This window comes from Arvicanthis niloticus, chromosome 9 (assembly GCF_011762505.2).
Source record: "Arvicanthis niloticus isolate mArvNil1 chromosome 9, mArvNil1.pat.X, whole genome shotgun sequence".
In the NCBI taxonomy this organism is placed as follows: Eukaryota; Metazoa; Chordata; class Mammalia; order Rodentia; family Muridae; genus Arvicanthis; species Arvicanthis niloticus.
The window spans coordinates 50,835,356-50,848,592 of NC_047666.1; the positions used below are offsets into that span (position 1 = coordinate 50,835,356).

Genomic DNA, 13,237 nt, shown 5'->3' on the forward strand with positions numbered 1-13,237 from the left:
GTCATGGAGTCCTCTGTGGCCCCCACTCCAGCACAGTCCTCCACCCACCCTACAGGCTCCACTCCCCCCACTCCCCACGGTGCCCAGGTCCACTTGGAAGACACTAGCGCCATGAGGTGTTATTTATTCAGCTAGGCGGGGCGAGCCAGGCCCTGCCTCTAGGTGAGCAGCTGCCACCTGGACAGGGACTGTCCCATCAGCCACTCACCCCTCCAGCTAGTCTGTCAGGAAGATCTTCCTAGTCCTTTTTTAAAGCCTCTTTTACATTTTTAAAAAAACACAACTTTTTCAGAGAGAGCAGGGAGCTGACAATCAGTTTTTTTCTGTTTGGGTTTTGGTTTTTGGTTTTGTTTTGAAAGCCGTTTAAAACTCACTTTTGATGATCTATGCAGCTCTAAGTTCCCTCATGGAGCCTCACAGATCCAGTTTTGGGAAAGGATTTGGACTCAAAACCAACTGACCAATTCTTTGCCCTTTGTACCAAGAGACTGATACTTAGGCCCAGGAAATAAATGCTGGTGATTTGTGTGGGAAAAAAAAAAAAAAAAGAATGATGCAATGGAGCCAGGCATAGTGAAGCAGACCTATAATCCTGGCATTCGGGAAGTAGAGGCAGGTAGACCAGGAGTTCATGAAAATCTTCACTGTAAGATTTTGAAGTCAGCCTGGACTATACAAGATTCTGATTTTAGGGTAGGCGGTGGAGTCAGTCAGGTGAAACAATGATGTAATGGTCAGTAGCTAACCCTGGATACGCTCTGCTGAATATTGACAGGGTCTGCTGGTAGGACACTCATCCAGATAGCAAGTGAAAGTATTTTCAGTTGATGTTCTCAGAGTCCCTGTCCCAAAAGTTGTGCTGTATATCACTCTAACAGCAATTAACAAACGCATCTGTGTTCCTACAGCTGTACCCTCAAACATTAAGATATTTGTCAACTGTACAGATGAAAAAGGGTCTCAATCTGCGCTTCTCTTTTGGCAAACCATTAGCTTATGGCTTTTATTCACTCTTCTCAGTTTCTAGGTACTCAGAAAACATATCCATGTTTGAATGTTTTCAAAAAGAATAAATCTCTATAAATAAAAAAATTACCATCCTTTCTTTTAAGTCCAAAGTATTTCTAACAAATTATACCATAATTTCTAGAATCAGAACTGTTTCTAGATCTGGCTACCCTAACTGAAATACTAAGTTAATAAAGTTGTCTTCTGCAACAGTCAATCTGTGCCCCTGCCCCTTTCTCAGCCACATGGAACATGCCTCTCTCTGGATCCTAAAGCAAGATTTCTAACCAGGGAGGGTGGGCAGTCTCACTGTTAGAAGAAACCTTATGTTTAATACATGAACTGATTATTCTTTAAAAACACTACATCTTTCACTGTGCTTTCTTTGCTGTTACACAGAGTGATGGACGGGGAAACCCATAAACTTGCTAGTTCTAATATCTCAACTGTTTGTTCAATTCCACTTCAACATTCTCAGACTTTATTCATCTGGCCTTAGTGCTTTCTGAAAACTTGGAGAACTGATGAACTAAGAGCTTGATTATCACTAGGGCTTGTGGGAGTAAGTCAACGCCTGCCTCTTTCAATGGACCCTGCTCAGAAACTGGGGAGACATCAAATGTTGCTGCTGACCTCCTACCTAAGGCAGGAGGAGTCTATTTGTCCATAGACACTCTCCCTTTCCACTACTCAATGGTACACTAGGGAAGCATGTAACAGCACAGCTCATAGGTAGTGTGCTCTCCCTAGCCCACAGGGATGAGTGCTATACCAGGAACTAACCCTCAGCACCCAATTTTAGGTAGCTGAAGCCTACCAAAGGTACCTCCAGGCTCCAGCACCACTTTTTTAAAAAATTTTTTTTTAAATACTGGCACACTACCAAAATACTACCATTTTCTAAGTCTACTGAAGAAAAGAATTTGAAATTCTAAATTAAGGAGAGAAGCATTCCTTTTGGGCCAGTAACTGTTAAGAAAGTGATGAGTGTTTTCTTTCTTTTTAAGGAAACCAGAACACATTAAGTTGTTTCTAAATATTGGAGTTTTTTTTGGCTCTCTGTAAGAATTCAAGTTTGAAATAGAATTAATACTTATGCTGATGTTTAGCTTGAAACTTAAACAAAAGCAGTATCTCTGAAATATCAGCTACCTAATATAACAGAAATTGTCTTAGTTAGGGTTTCACTGCTGTGAAGAGTCGCCATGATCAAGGCAACTCTTATAAAAAAAAAATATTTAATTGGGGCTGGCTTACAGTTTTATGGTCCATTATCATCATGGTGGAAATCATGACAGCATCCAGGTAGACATGGTGCTGGAGAAAGAGCTGAGAGTTCTACAAAAGGGGACAGTTTTGTCTGCTCCTGACAGATTCTAAGAAGAAATTGAGCATCCTTGGAGTTACTCCAGTTGCGTGGTGACAGCCACTAGGCAAGAATTGCCTCTTTCTATCTACAGACAAATTACTGTCCAGAAAAGGACACACATGCAGAATAGTCAACTGATTATATCTGCCTAGACAGAATAATCAGCCCTTAATAATCCTGCATCACTAAGGTCTGTCAGATGACTCTGGGCCACAAGGCTGAAGATTTGATGCTTCAACGTTCGGTAGTATAAGGGCTTTTCAGGTGTTCAGCGGACTCGATAAATTGGCTAAGTTTTAGAAGCTATGTTTAGTGCTTCCCATAACTTCAGTTAACTCAGTCATTCTAGATTTCTGACAGGGTTGAAGACCTATAGTCTCATAGCCAATCCTGGCTATTTACTTTGAGAGAAAAGATCTGAGTAGATGGTTTTCAGCTGACATTCATTCTAAAGAAAAAAAAAAAAAAAAACCAGGATCAAAAGTAAGTGTTTTAGTTAGAAGAGATGACAGAGGTTCTGGTTAGTCAACAAAATGATGGACTGGGTATTAGGACTATCTTGTACCTCACTGGTACAACTAGGAATAAGTATGCTCTAATTGTATTTTGAGAGAAAAGTTTTACTTTAACAAGAAGAGTGATATGTAGGAGGAGCTAAGTGGGAAGGAGTACTGAGAGGAAGAGATGGAGTAAGGAGAGAAGATGAAGGAGAGGAGAAGCTAGGTGATGAGAGAAAAAGAAAGAAAGAGAGAGGGGGCAAGGAGGCAGATGTTCACATGTCTCCACCAGTCAAAGATAGTTTTTATATCTAGGTTGGGTATTGGGTTACGCTTCTGATTGAGCATTACCAAACTTATAAATCCTTTGATTAACATTTAAAAAAATTGTATAAAAGCAAAAAGGAAAGGGGGGGGGGCCATGGGACAGGGGTTTTCTAGGGAGGGGAAATGGGATGGCATCTTAAATGTAAATAAAATATAAAACAAAATTTAAAAAAAGGGGGGGACAGTTTCCCACAGTGGGCAGAGCTTGAGCACAGGAGACCTCAAAGACCACCCCCTAAAGTGATACATTTCTGCCAATAAGGCTACACCTACCCCAACAAGGCCATACCTTAATAGTGCCACTCCCTGTGGGCCAAGTATTCAAACACCTGAGTCTTTCTAGACTATTCCTATTCAAATCATCACAGAAATCATCTTAAATTACACAAATATTGGGTAATTTAAATTACTCAAATATTGGCTATTTCAAATCGGTATCAAACCTCTCTAGCTAAATGGGCAAAGAAACAAAAGCACAGGGTGTCACTTTAGTTTTTGTTTTGTTTTGAACTATCATAGGAATGAAAATCTCATACAAATTACAACCAAACACAAATAAGACACGGATATCACAATGTGAGGTGACAGTGCCCAGCACCCTGAGACCCCACCCCCAGAGAGTCATAGAACAAGCAAAATTCCAAAGATAAACATCTCCTATCACTGTAGTTTAACTGGATGACAATGCTCTGATAACGGGAGTGAAGAATTCCAGGACAAAAATGCTACTGAGACTAGCTTGTGTTCTGTGCAGCTAGACCAGCTGCAATCAAATCCATCCTGTTCTCTTTCTAAGAACACAAATCCAACAGTACCAATGGAGGATATCAACTGCCCTGTAGTGGATCAGCAGAAGCAGAATGACTCCAGCCTATGATCTGCCCAAGGAGGGCACGAATTTTAAATCTCACTGACATGACTGGGGCTCAGTCATTAGACACTTACCTTCTCTGGGACTCTGCTCCTTTAAGAAATGAAGTATTATCACTAAACCATTAAATGTGTATAAGAACTATTCCTCCCAAACCATATTCTCCCTGAGTTTCCAATAATCTTGATATGTTTTAGTATTTTATGTGCAATATGAGCCATACCCCCAGTAATAGGGTTATAAATGACTCTTTTAAAATATGTTGAGCACAGCAAGAAATGCATATAATGTCGTCTTTAAGTCTTCTAAAATTGGCTTCTGCAGAATCAACTAAAAAAAAAAATCCTCTGCAAACAAAGGCAATCATCTGTAACGCTTGAATTCCTGAGATACAAGAGTGGCATGTTCTGCTTATCTGGTAAAATCAATAGAAGCAGCAAAATCAGCAGTTTACTATGTACCCATGTTCCAGAATGTATCTTGTTGAGAGGGGAAAAGAACAGAGGCATCATACAAATTAATTCTGCCTTGCCTACTGATCAGGAACCCAGACAACCATTCCAGGAAGAAATGGAGTGCTATCTAGTCATTAAGATAAGGTAAGAATTGAAAACCAGATGACTGCAGGGAAGCAGAACCCACCCACATGGCTGTTCTCACCTAACTTGAACATTCAGTTCTTACCAACCAAGGAGGCAGTAGTGGTGTAAAATGCAGGCTGATGAAAATGCTCACACTGAAATGAGGGATGCCTGGGATGGAGTGAACTGTGGCTTAGGTATCCCTCTAGAGAAGCTACATCCACTCCTAGATCTCCATCCCTCACAAAGGAAGTGGATACTGTGTTTATGACTTCTCAACATACTTTCTACTTTGAAAACACTTGTGTTCTATTCTAACTCACCCTTTCCTCAGGTTCTCAGTGTCTCTAAGACCTTGTAATACCTGTTCTTCTGACAAAAGACAAGTAGTGTGGTGGTGACTGTAACAACAAAAGCCCAAGTAGCCAGTTAAAAAACACAAAATTCCAACAGTTAAAGGTGGCAAATGACGTATCATTTTTGCCCCATCCAACTTACAACTTTACACCAGTACAAGGATGAAGGGATTATGATGTTTTAAAAATTAAACTAGAGTCAGTTGTTAACTGGCCACCACCTTGGGGACCTGCTTATATTGATTCCAACAGTTACTGCCTATCTAACAGTCAGAAGGAACTACAAGTTCCTTCAGCCTCTATAACTTTTCTCAGTGTTCTTAAAAGCACACTTAGCTACTCCTTTTTGTTCTTCATTTTTCTCAATGAATAATTAAATTCTGCCAACATTTAAAAATTGATACAATTTTTATGAATCAAACAGCACACATAGACATCTTTGGAACAAGAATTTCCCAAGTTTGGAAAGTATTTGATAAACAGCAAAGCACTTTGAACAGTTCGGCTTACCTAGCGGGCGGGCAGCAGACTTGTTCTCATAAAGTGTACCAAAGCCCAAACCCTATTCCTATCTGTAGTTAGTGTCACTACCTAGCTTAGGCAGATCTCCACATCTGTCCTCATCCCTTCAGTGTGCCAGGCTAGCTCCAAGATGGCATGAGTTCCCTAGCCCTGCATGAGAATTTAGCCAAGTGTTTTAGACCAGTCGTTTGTTTCCCCAGGATGAAGCCTCAGTCAGACAACGGCAGATGAGTGGCAGGGACAACTCTCCTTTGTTTTCATCCTCAGGGCTCTCACCTACAAGTGCTCCCTCATCCAGGCCATCTCACCAGCTCTTCCAACTGCAGCAAGTGGGGGAGGGACACGCACACACACCCATGTCACCTTATGGCAGACTAGTGGTAGGGCCAGCTCTGGTTTGATGACATTCACCCTTTCCTGCCTCACTTTCCATTCCCTATACAGATGAAAGTCAAATGCTTCCTCCCATACAAATCCTCCTGCCTTGTCTGCTCCTTCATGGCTAAGTACACACTTCATACTTCTCTTCAGAGAAGAAGTGCTGGGTTGCTTGAGGGCTCTACAACCAAACACTAGAGTTAAACCTCACCTTGCCACTTCCTGACTAACAAGACTCCTGGCCATTTCATTTCTGCATCTCCAAGGGGCTAAGATTATACACCTTATAGCACTACCAGTACTAGAGTAGCATCTACTGAAGCACAGATAGCTCACTGCCTCCTGAACAAGGCTTTACCATTCTGCAGTCTTGAGTAACAGAACTACTCAGGAGGCTCTGGCCAGAAACACAAAAGCTGTGGATTACTTCTGAGTCCAAAAACTTCCTGAAGGACCCATTAGCTCTAAAACATGAAGGAACACTCCAACACTCTGACCTTTCATCTCAAACTCATGCTCTCCTGGAATCCCCAACCCCAACTATTAGGGATACCCAGTCCTTGCCCTGACCTGCACTGCAAGACCCAAGTAAAGCCATACTTATATTGTCAGGCCACGACCCATCTGTACCCTTCTAGCTATAAGAGTACACTGGCTACTTAAAAAGTGCTTCCTGTTTCCTTCACCTGACCTTACCCATAGCCAATGGGAACATCATCCTAAGATGAATGACCCATGTCATTTTTCTCTTAAGCTATCTCCATTATTTTCCATCTCTCTCAAAAGTTAAGAGAGGTTAGAATTTAACATTTTCTAAAAATGTAGTAATAAGGTTTGGGGGTGGGTATTGTTTTTCCTCTGGCTTTCGAGTTTCTAGATCAATTTTTCAGAAATGACTGAAAAATGAAGAAAAATTCTATGAACTAAAAAACACAGGCCAATAGCTAAGTGCTATTTGGTAAGGGCCCAACACCTTTGCCTATATTTGTGAGAAATTTCATTCATAAAGATGCTATGCCCAATGGATAGAACTAGAACATACCATCCCGAGTGAAGTAACCCAGACCTAGAAACACACATTAAAGGAACCTAGCTCAACTGTCATAGGAGAAGTATCATCCAGCAGCTGATGGAAACAGATGCAGAGACCCACAGCCAAACGTTAGGGGGAGGTCAGGGAGTCGTGTGAAAGAATAGGGGGAAGGAAGGATTGAGAGAACCAGAACGGTCAAAGACACCACTAGAAGACCTACAGAGGCAACTAACCTGGGCCCATAAGGTCTCCCAGAGGCCCACTACACATAGGTAGCAGATGTGCAGCTTGGTCTTCATGTGGTCTCCTAACCATTGGAGCTGGGGCTGTCTGACTTGGACTCTGTTACCTGCCTTTAGATCACTTTCCCCTAGCTGGGCTGCCTTGTCTGGGCTCAGTAGAAGAGGATTAGTTTGGTTCTGATAGGACTTGATGTGCCAGGACAAGCTGGTACCCAGAGGGGGCCATGAAGGTAAGAGGTGGTAGGGTGGGATTGGGTGGAGAGGAGGCTACAATCAGGATGTCAAGTGAATAAATAAATTAATGGGAGGGAAAAAAAAAAAAAAAACCTACAGATGCTGTGCCTAACACCAAAAGAGCCTTCACCATTTTGGGGGGGATTGGGGAGGTAGGCTTGGAAAAGTTACAATGTTATTCATTCACATATTGACTCAGATCCTTATATGGCCTACCCCCAGCATCTGTGGGAAGACTCACCTACCTGAGTAAGGGCAGGCTACAAACCTGACCACAGAATCATGGTATTAGCTAATCTTTATAAGCTAAAAATTCACAACTGTTCATGCTCTTTAATATACTGGCTCAGATAGCCATGCAACAGCAGGCTCTGACCATAGGTTGACCAAATTAAATGGAAACCATATTCATTACCCTATGCAAACTCATGGCTGCTACTTTTAAAGTTAGTTGTTAAAGCATATATCTTCCTTTTAAAAACATGTCCTGGGTGTAGAAAAGTCAGCCATTTCACTTACAGCATAACAACCAAACTCCTTCATTTTGGATGACTTTTTTAAAAGACTTTTACATTTTTAATGATTTCAAGCCCCAAGACCTTCCAGTTGATAACAGTCTATCACAGCTATCTATGTAGTTATACATATATACAACACCTAACCATAGAAAGCACACTGCTGCCAGTGGTATTTACTTCCTCAATATGATTTTTTTTAAATGAATCCATACAACAAATCAAAAAATTAAATATTGCTACAATAATAGAATCCAGAAACCTTATTTGTACTTTTCCACCTATGCCACAAGATAACCATCTCTTTCAAATTAAAAAAAAAAATTCAAAATAATGATCTAAAGATTCTTCCAAGAAAAAGCATGACACAACTCACAAATCATTCCTTTATGAAGCTAGTGTCTCTCTTCTCTAGGGTCATAATCAACAGCATCTTTGCTTCTAATTTAGCCTTCAATAAAAATGCAGTGTCCATAGTTTGCCAAGAACCAGTGAATAAAAGCACTCTTTCTTGATTAATGAAAACAATAAGTTAATTTAAAGAGATTTGGACAAGTCTCTTGAACTCCCGGAAATTATCTAGCAAGGAACTGTACAAGAACCTGAAATTCTTATTAATCTGTTTATCTTCTGTTTTCAAGCTGGCAAAAGAAGATCGATATAGTATTAACAAAGTAAGTTCTAAAAGCTATACTTACAAGTTACACTAGCAATAAGACCAATTGCTCATGACAACTATTTGGATTGGATACACACACTGAATCTTACGGTTACTTTTGGGTGTCAGTCTCCCATGTTGTGTAAGCTTGAATACTATTCTAGTGCAAAACAAAACAAAATAAACAACATCTCCATTCAACACAGTCAGCTCTGTTCTGTAAGACAGCAAGGCTGCGAGGAAGAAAGACAACTCACATGTTTTCACTCACAGTGGACCCACAACAAGAAAACTATTTAAAATACAACGGTCCTACTATATAAAAAATAAAGAACCCATCTACCTACACATCTGCCTATCTGTGGAAGGCAGATTTATGAATGTGCTAGTGTTATTTCAACCTAATTAAATTATAAAACATTATTCCTTTAATTTTTCTATTTCTCACAACAGACATAAGTGATATATAATCAACAATTATTTTTTAATTTGGGCATTGCTGCAAATGTTCTGTAATCTGTCAGTGTGCCTTTCTTAAGAGTCAGTCCAGGGGCTGGCTCAGTGGTTAAGGGCACTCATTAACTGTTGTTCTAGAAGTCTCCAGTTCAATTCTCAGCAACCACATGGTGGCTCATAACCATCTGTACTAGGATCTGATGCACTCTTCAGGCATATAGGCATAGCATGTATGCAGAAATGCAGAATACTGTATATATAATAAACAAATCTTAAAAAAAAAAAAAAGAAATCAGCCCATACAATAACCATAGCACATAACTATCAAAATTAAGTCGAATACTGCTACAGTAACAGAATCTGGAGACCTTATTCATATTTTCCCTACAAAAGATAGTATATCCTTTAATTTAAAAAATAACTTTTCAGCATGTGGTAGTGGCACATGCCTTTAATCACTGCATCCAGGAGGCATGGGGAGTGGATCTCTGAATCCAAGGCCAGCCTGGTATACAGAACAAGTTCTAGAACATTCAGGGTTACATAGAGAAACACTGTCTCAAAAAAAACCAAACCAAGCAAACCATCATAAAAAAACTTTTTGAAAATGACATAAAGATTCAGATTCATTTACACACACACACACACACACACACACACACACGTATGTGTGTATATATACATATATATACGCCAATAGAGTCATAAGAATAATAAAATTTTCTGATTGAAATGCAAAAGATAAAGATAGAAATATTTCAATATAAGAAGTGAATAAAATTCTAGATTTATTTGTGACCTACAACACTACATTGTAGATGAACATTCAGTTCACTTGCCAACCCTACAAAGCTAAAAGGCTAACACAATTTTAGGATTGCAGAAGATCTCAACAAAGGCACTACAGTGTCCCATCTCCCACTCCTCTGTTGCCAGAATATAAAATAAATAAAAATCCCGGACCTAGTAAGATTTTACTATGAAATTAAATTTTTACTGGACTTTCTCACTCTGAATTATTTTCCTGAATTCTATGGTGATAATTACTCTAGTCAAATGGGCATCTTTTGATGCCTCCTGAGTGTTAGGATTAAAGACATGCACCACTATAGCCCAAAGGATCAGTTTTATTTACTTATTTTTGCTTGCATGTATACCCCTGGTTGCTATGGAGTTCAAAAAAGATGCCAAGTCCTTGGAGCCAGAGTTATAGATGTCTATAAAATTTTCAGTTTGGCAGTCAGGTTCTACAGAGCAAATTCCAATTCCCATGATTGCCCAGCCAGGGCTCTTAAAACACTGGCCCATCTCTGGAACCATTTTTGTACATGCATAACAATATAAAAACCACTGAAAGTGGTTTAAGTATCCCTAAAATATTTCCATCTCCACCTCTTCATGTCTGCTAAACAACTGTAAGGTTTGTGTATTCCTACAGAAAGTCATGCTATGGCACCACCAGCAGAGTGCACATCCTCAACAGTACAGTTTTTAGGGAGTTCATCTAAAGTCTTTCTCAGACATCTTCTCTTTAAGATTTGTTTTTTATTGCTGAGCAGTGGTGGTGCACACCTTTAATCCCAGCACTTGGAGGCGAATTTCTGAGTTTGAGGCCAGCCTGGTCTACAGAGTGAGTTCCAGGACAGCCAGGGCTACACAGAGAAACCCTGTCTCAAAAAACAAAAAAACAAAAAAGAAGAAGAAGAAGAAGATTTTTCTTTTATTAAAGATGTATGTATCTATGCATGTATGTATTGTCCATGTCTGGCTATATGAGTTAACGTGTACCACATGCACACAAGTGCCTGTGGAGGCCAGAGGACATCAGATACACTCTAACTGGAATAACAGGCAATTGTGAGCTGCCTAACATGGGTGCTGGCAGTCAAATTCAGGTCCTCTCCAAGAGTAAGAGCTCTTAATTCCTAACCTCACCAGCGCATCTGAGCCATCTTTTACCTTCTATATGACTTGAAGATGAGGGTCTATTCAATGGTAGTTAGAAGTATCTGAAGAACTGACGGCTGAAAACATACCAATAGCAAATCATCCATGGTCCATTAGTGGTTTGAACTCTCTTCCATTAGCAAAGGGTGGTGGCTCATGCCTTTCATCTAGCACTTGGGAGGCAGAGGCTAGTAGATCTCTCTGAGTGCAAGGCCAGCCTAGTTATGGAGGAAGTGCCAGAACTACAAAGAGAGACCCTGTCAAAAAAAAAAAAAAAAGAAGAAGAAGAAGAAGAAGAGGAGGAGGAGGAAGAAGAGGAGGAAGAAGAGAAAGAAACAGAGAAAAGAAAGTTCTTCCATTTATTTTAAGGGATGTGACATGACTATTTCCCCTGACTTTAATCATGTAACAAGTAATCCCTTATATACCCTGGCTGGCTTGGAACTTGCTATACAGACCTTGCTGGCCTAGAGGGTTCTGCCTTCCTTGTCCTGAGTAGTAAGATACTTAAAAATATTATTCCAAGGGCCAGGCATACAGCTCAGCAGTAGAGCATTTGTCTACCATGTGCAAGGCCCTAGGAAGGTTCAATTCCCAGGACTGAAATAAATTATATATGTAACATTTTTTAAAATGCCCATCATTAAATCTATAATTATTAAAAATCCGAGGGCCCAGGCACACTGGGAAGTTCTGAGACAACACTGTGGCCCATGCCCAGTCACCTCACCAGGCCAGGTGATTCAGGAAACGAGTAAGTGACGGAGCAGTGGAGAGAAAGAAGGGAGCAAACAGGTGGTGGAGAAATGGAAGACAAAAGAAGCTGAGCATTTGTGCACCATGAAGATGGAACTGGACACAGAGGCAGTTGTGTTCTCGCTCCTTGGGAAGCAGTAAATTACACTGGCTAGCAATAGAGCCAAATAAGTGCCAGCAGGCCTATGCCTTCCTCCTTTGAGAAAACCTACAACCCTGTGAGTCACTGTGACTCCCAGAGCTGTATCTGCCCAGGAAGACAAGCAGGACGTACAGCATGGAGACCCATCCATAACTGACTGACATGTCCCACGGTGCTGACTTCTCATCACTGGCTTATCTGCTCTTCTCTCTAGGTGGTTGTGGTGTAGAGGGACAACCTGATGTGAGTAGTCTGTGGTGCCATCTGAGGCCATGGTAAAGTACTGACCCATGCTGCTACTGACGGCCATGCAGCAGCAGGGGTCTGTGTCCCATAATACCCCCAAAGACCACAGACATCCCTGGTCTGGGCTGCTGCTGGTTGATACCCAAAGGCTGTGCAGAGCTGGCCCAGCCCCTCACTGAATACATGCACTCAGAAGAGTAGGGCTGATGGTATAATAACAGGAGAGCTATGTGCCCCCAAGTCTGCTATGTGGTGGTATGGTCAAGGGAGAGAGCTAATCCTGCTCCTCATCAGCTGTAGCACTTGGCAGAGCAAGCCACATAGCTCATCCTGGCAGCACAGTAGAGCTGGCCCCTGCTGGCATGGATGAATCAGCCTGAGTGCATGACAGGAGAGAGCTGGCCCCACCCCCTTGTGGCACTAGGTGAACTAGTGAGGGGTAGTGCTCGAGAGCTCTCCCTAGTGGTGAGGGTGCAGGAGAGCTGGCGGACTGACCAACTCAGCTAGTACACAGGTCCAGATTCAGGGCTGTTGAGTCCTACCCCAAATCCACTGCTGGAACATGTGAAGGGAGGGGCCAGTCCTGCAGATACAAAGCTGCAGAATCTGCAACAACAGGATATCCCAGAGGCGTCTCCATGAGGATCCAGTATTGATTCTGTAGCAGAAGCAGAGGCCTCAAACCAGACCAACGACTCAATGCAACGAACATTTGCAAGTGAAGATATAAGGACAAAGGGTATACTGTGGGATATCCTCTGATACACTACAGTTTTCACGACAAGATTTTTTTGGTTTTGTTTTCTTTTGAGGGGGAGGTTGCAGGAGCAGCGGGCAAATATGAAAGGACGGGAGGTAAGTGGGATGATGTGCATGATGTGAAATCCACAAAGAATCAATAAAAAGTTTTAAAAAAATCCTCCCAATCTATCTTATTCATTGAACTAATTGTTAAAAACATCTCTTTCCTGTGTTCACTATCTTTCTGATCAGCTCCTTATGTGTTTTCTTGACTCCCCCCCAAAAAATAAAAATAAATAAAACAAAAATCAACCAGACAAGAAAACCTCACTGCCTATCATGTTTGCTCTACCAACTC

The 13,237-nt window shown here is 41.2% G+C and overlaps 1 protein-coding gene across 9 annotated transcripts in view; it reads right to left on the reverse strand.

Annotated features, from left to right (window-relative positions):
* Rad18 (RAD18 E3 ubiquitin protein ligase) overlaps positions 1–13,237 on the reverse strand; it is a 76,719-nt gene that overhangs the window by 19,563 nt on the left and 43,919 nt on the right. The window lies entirely within an intron of this gene.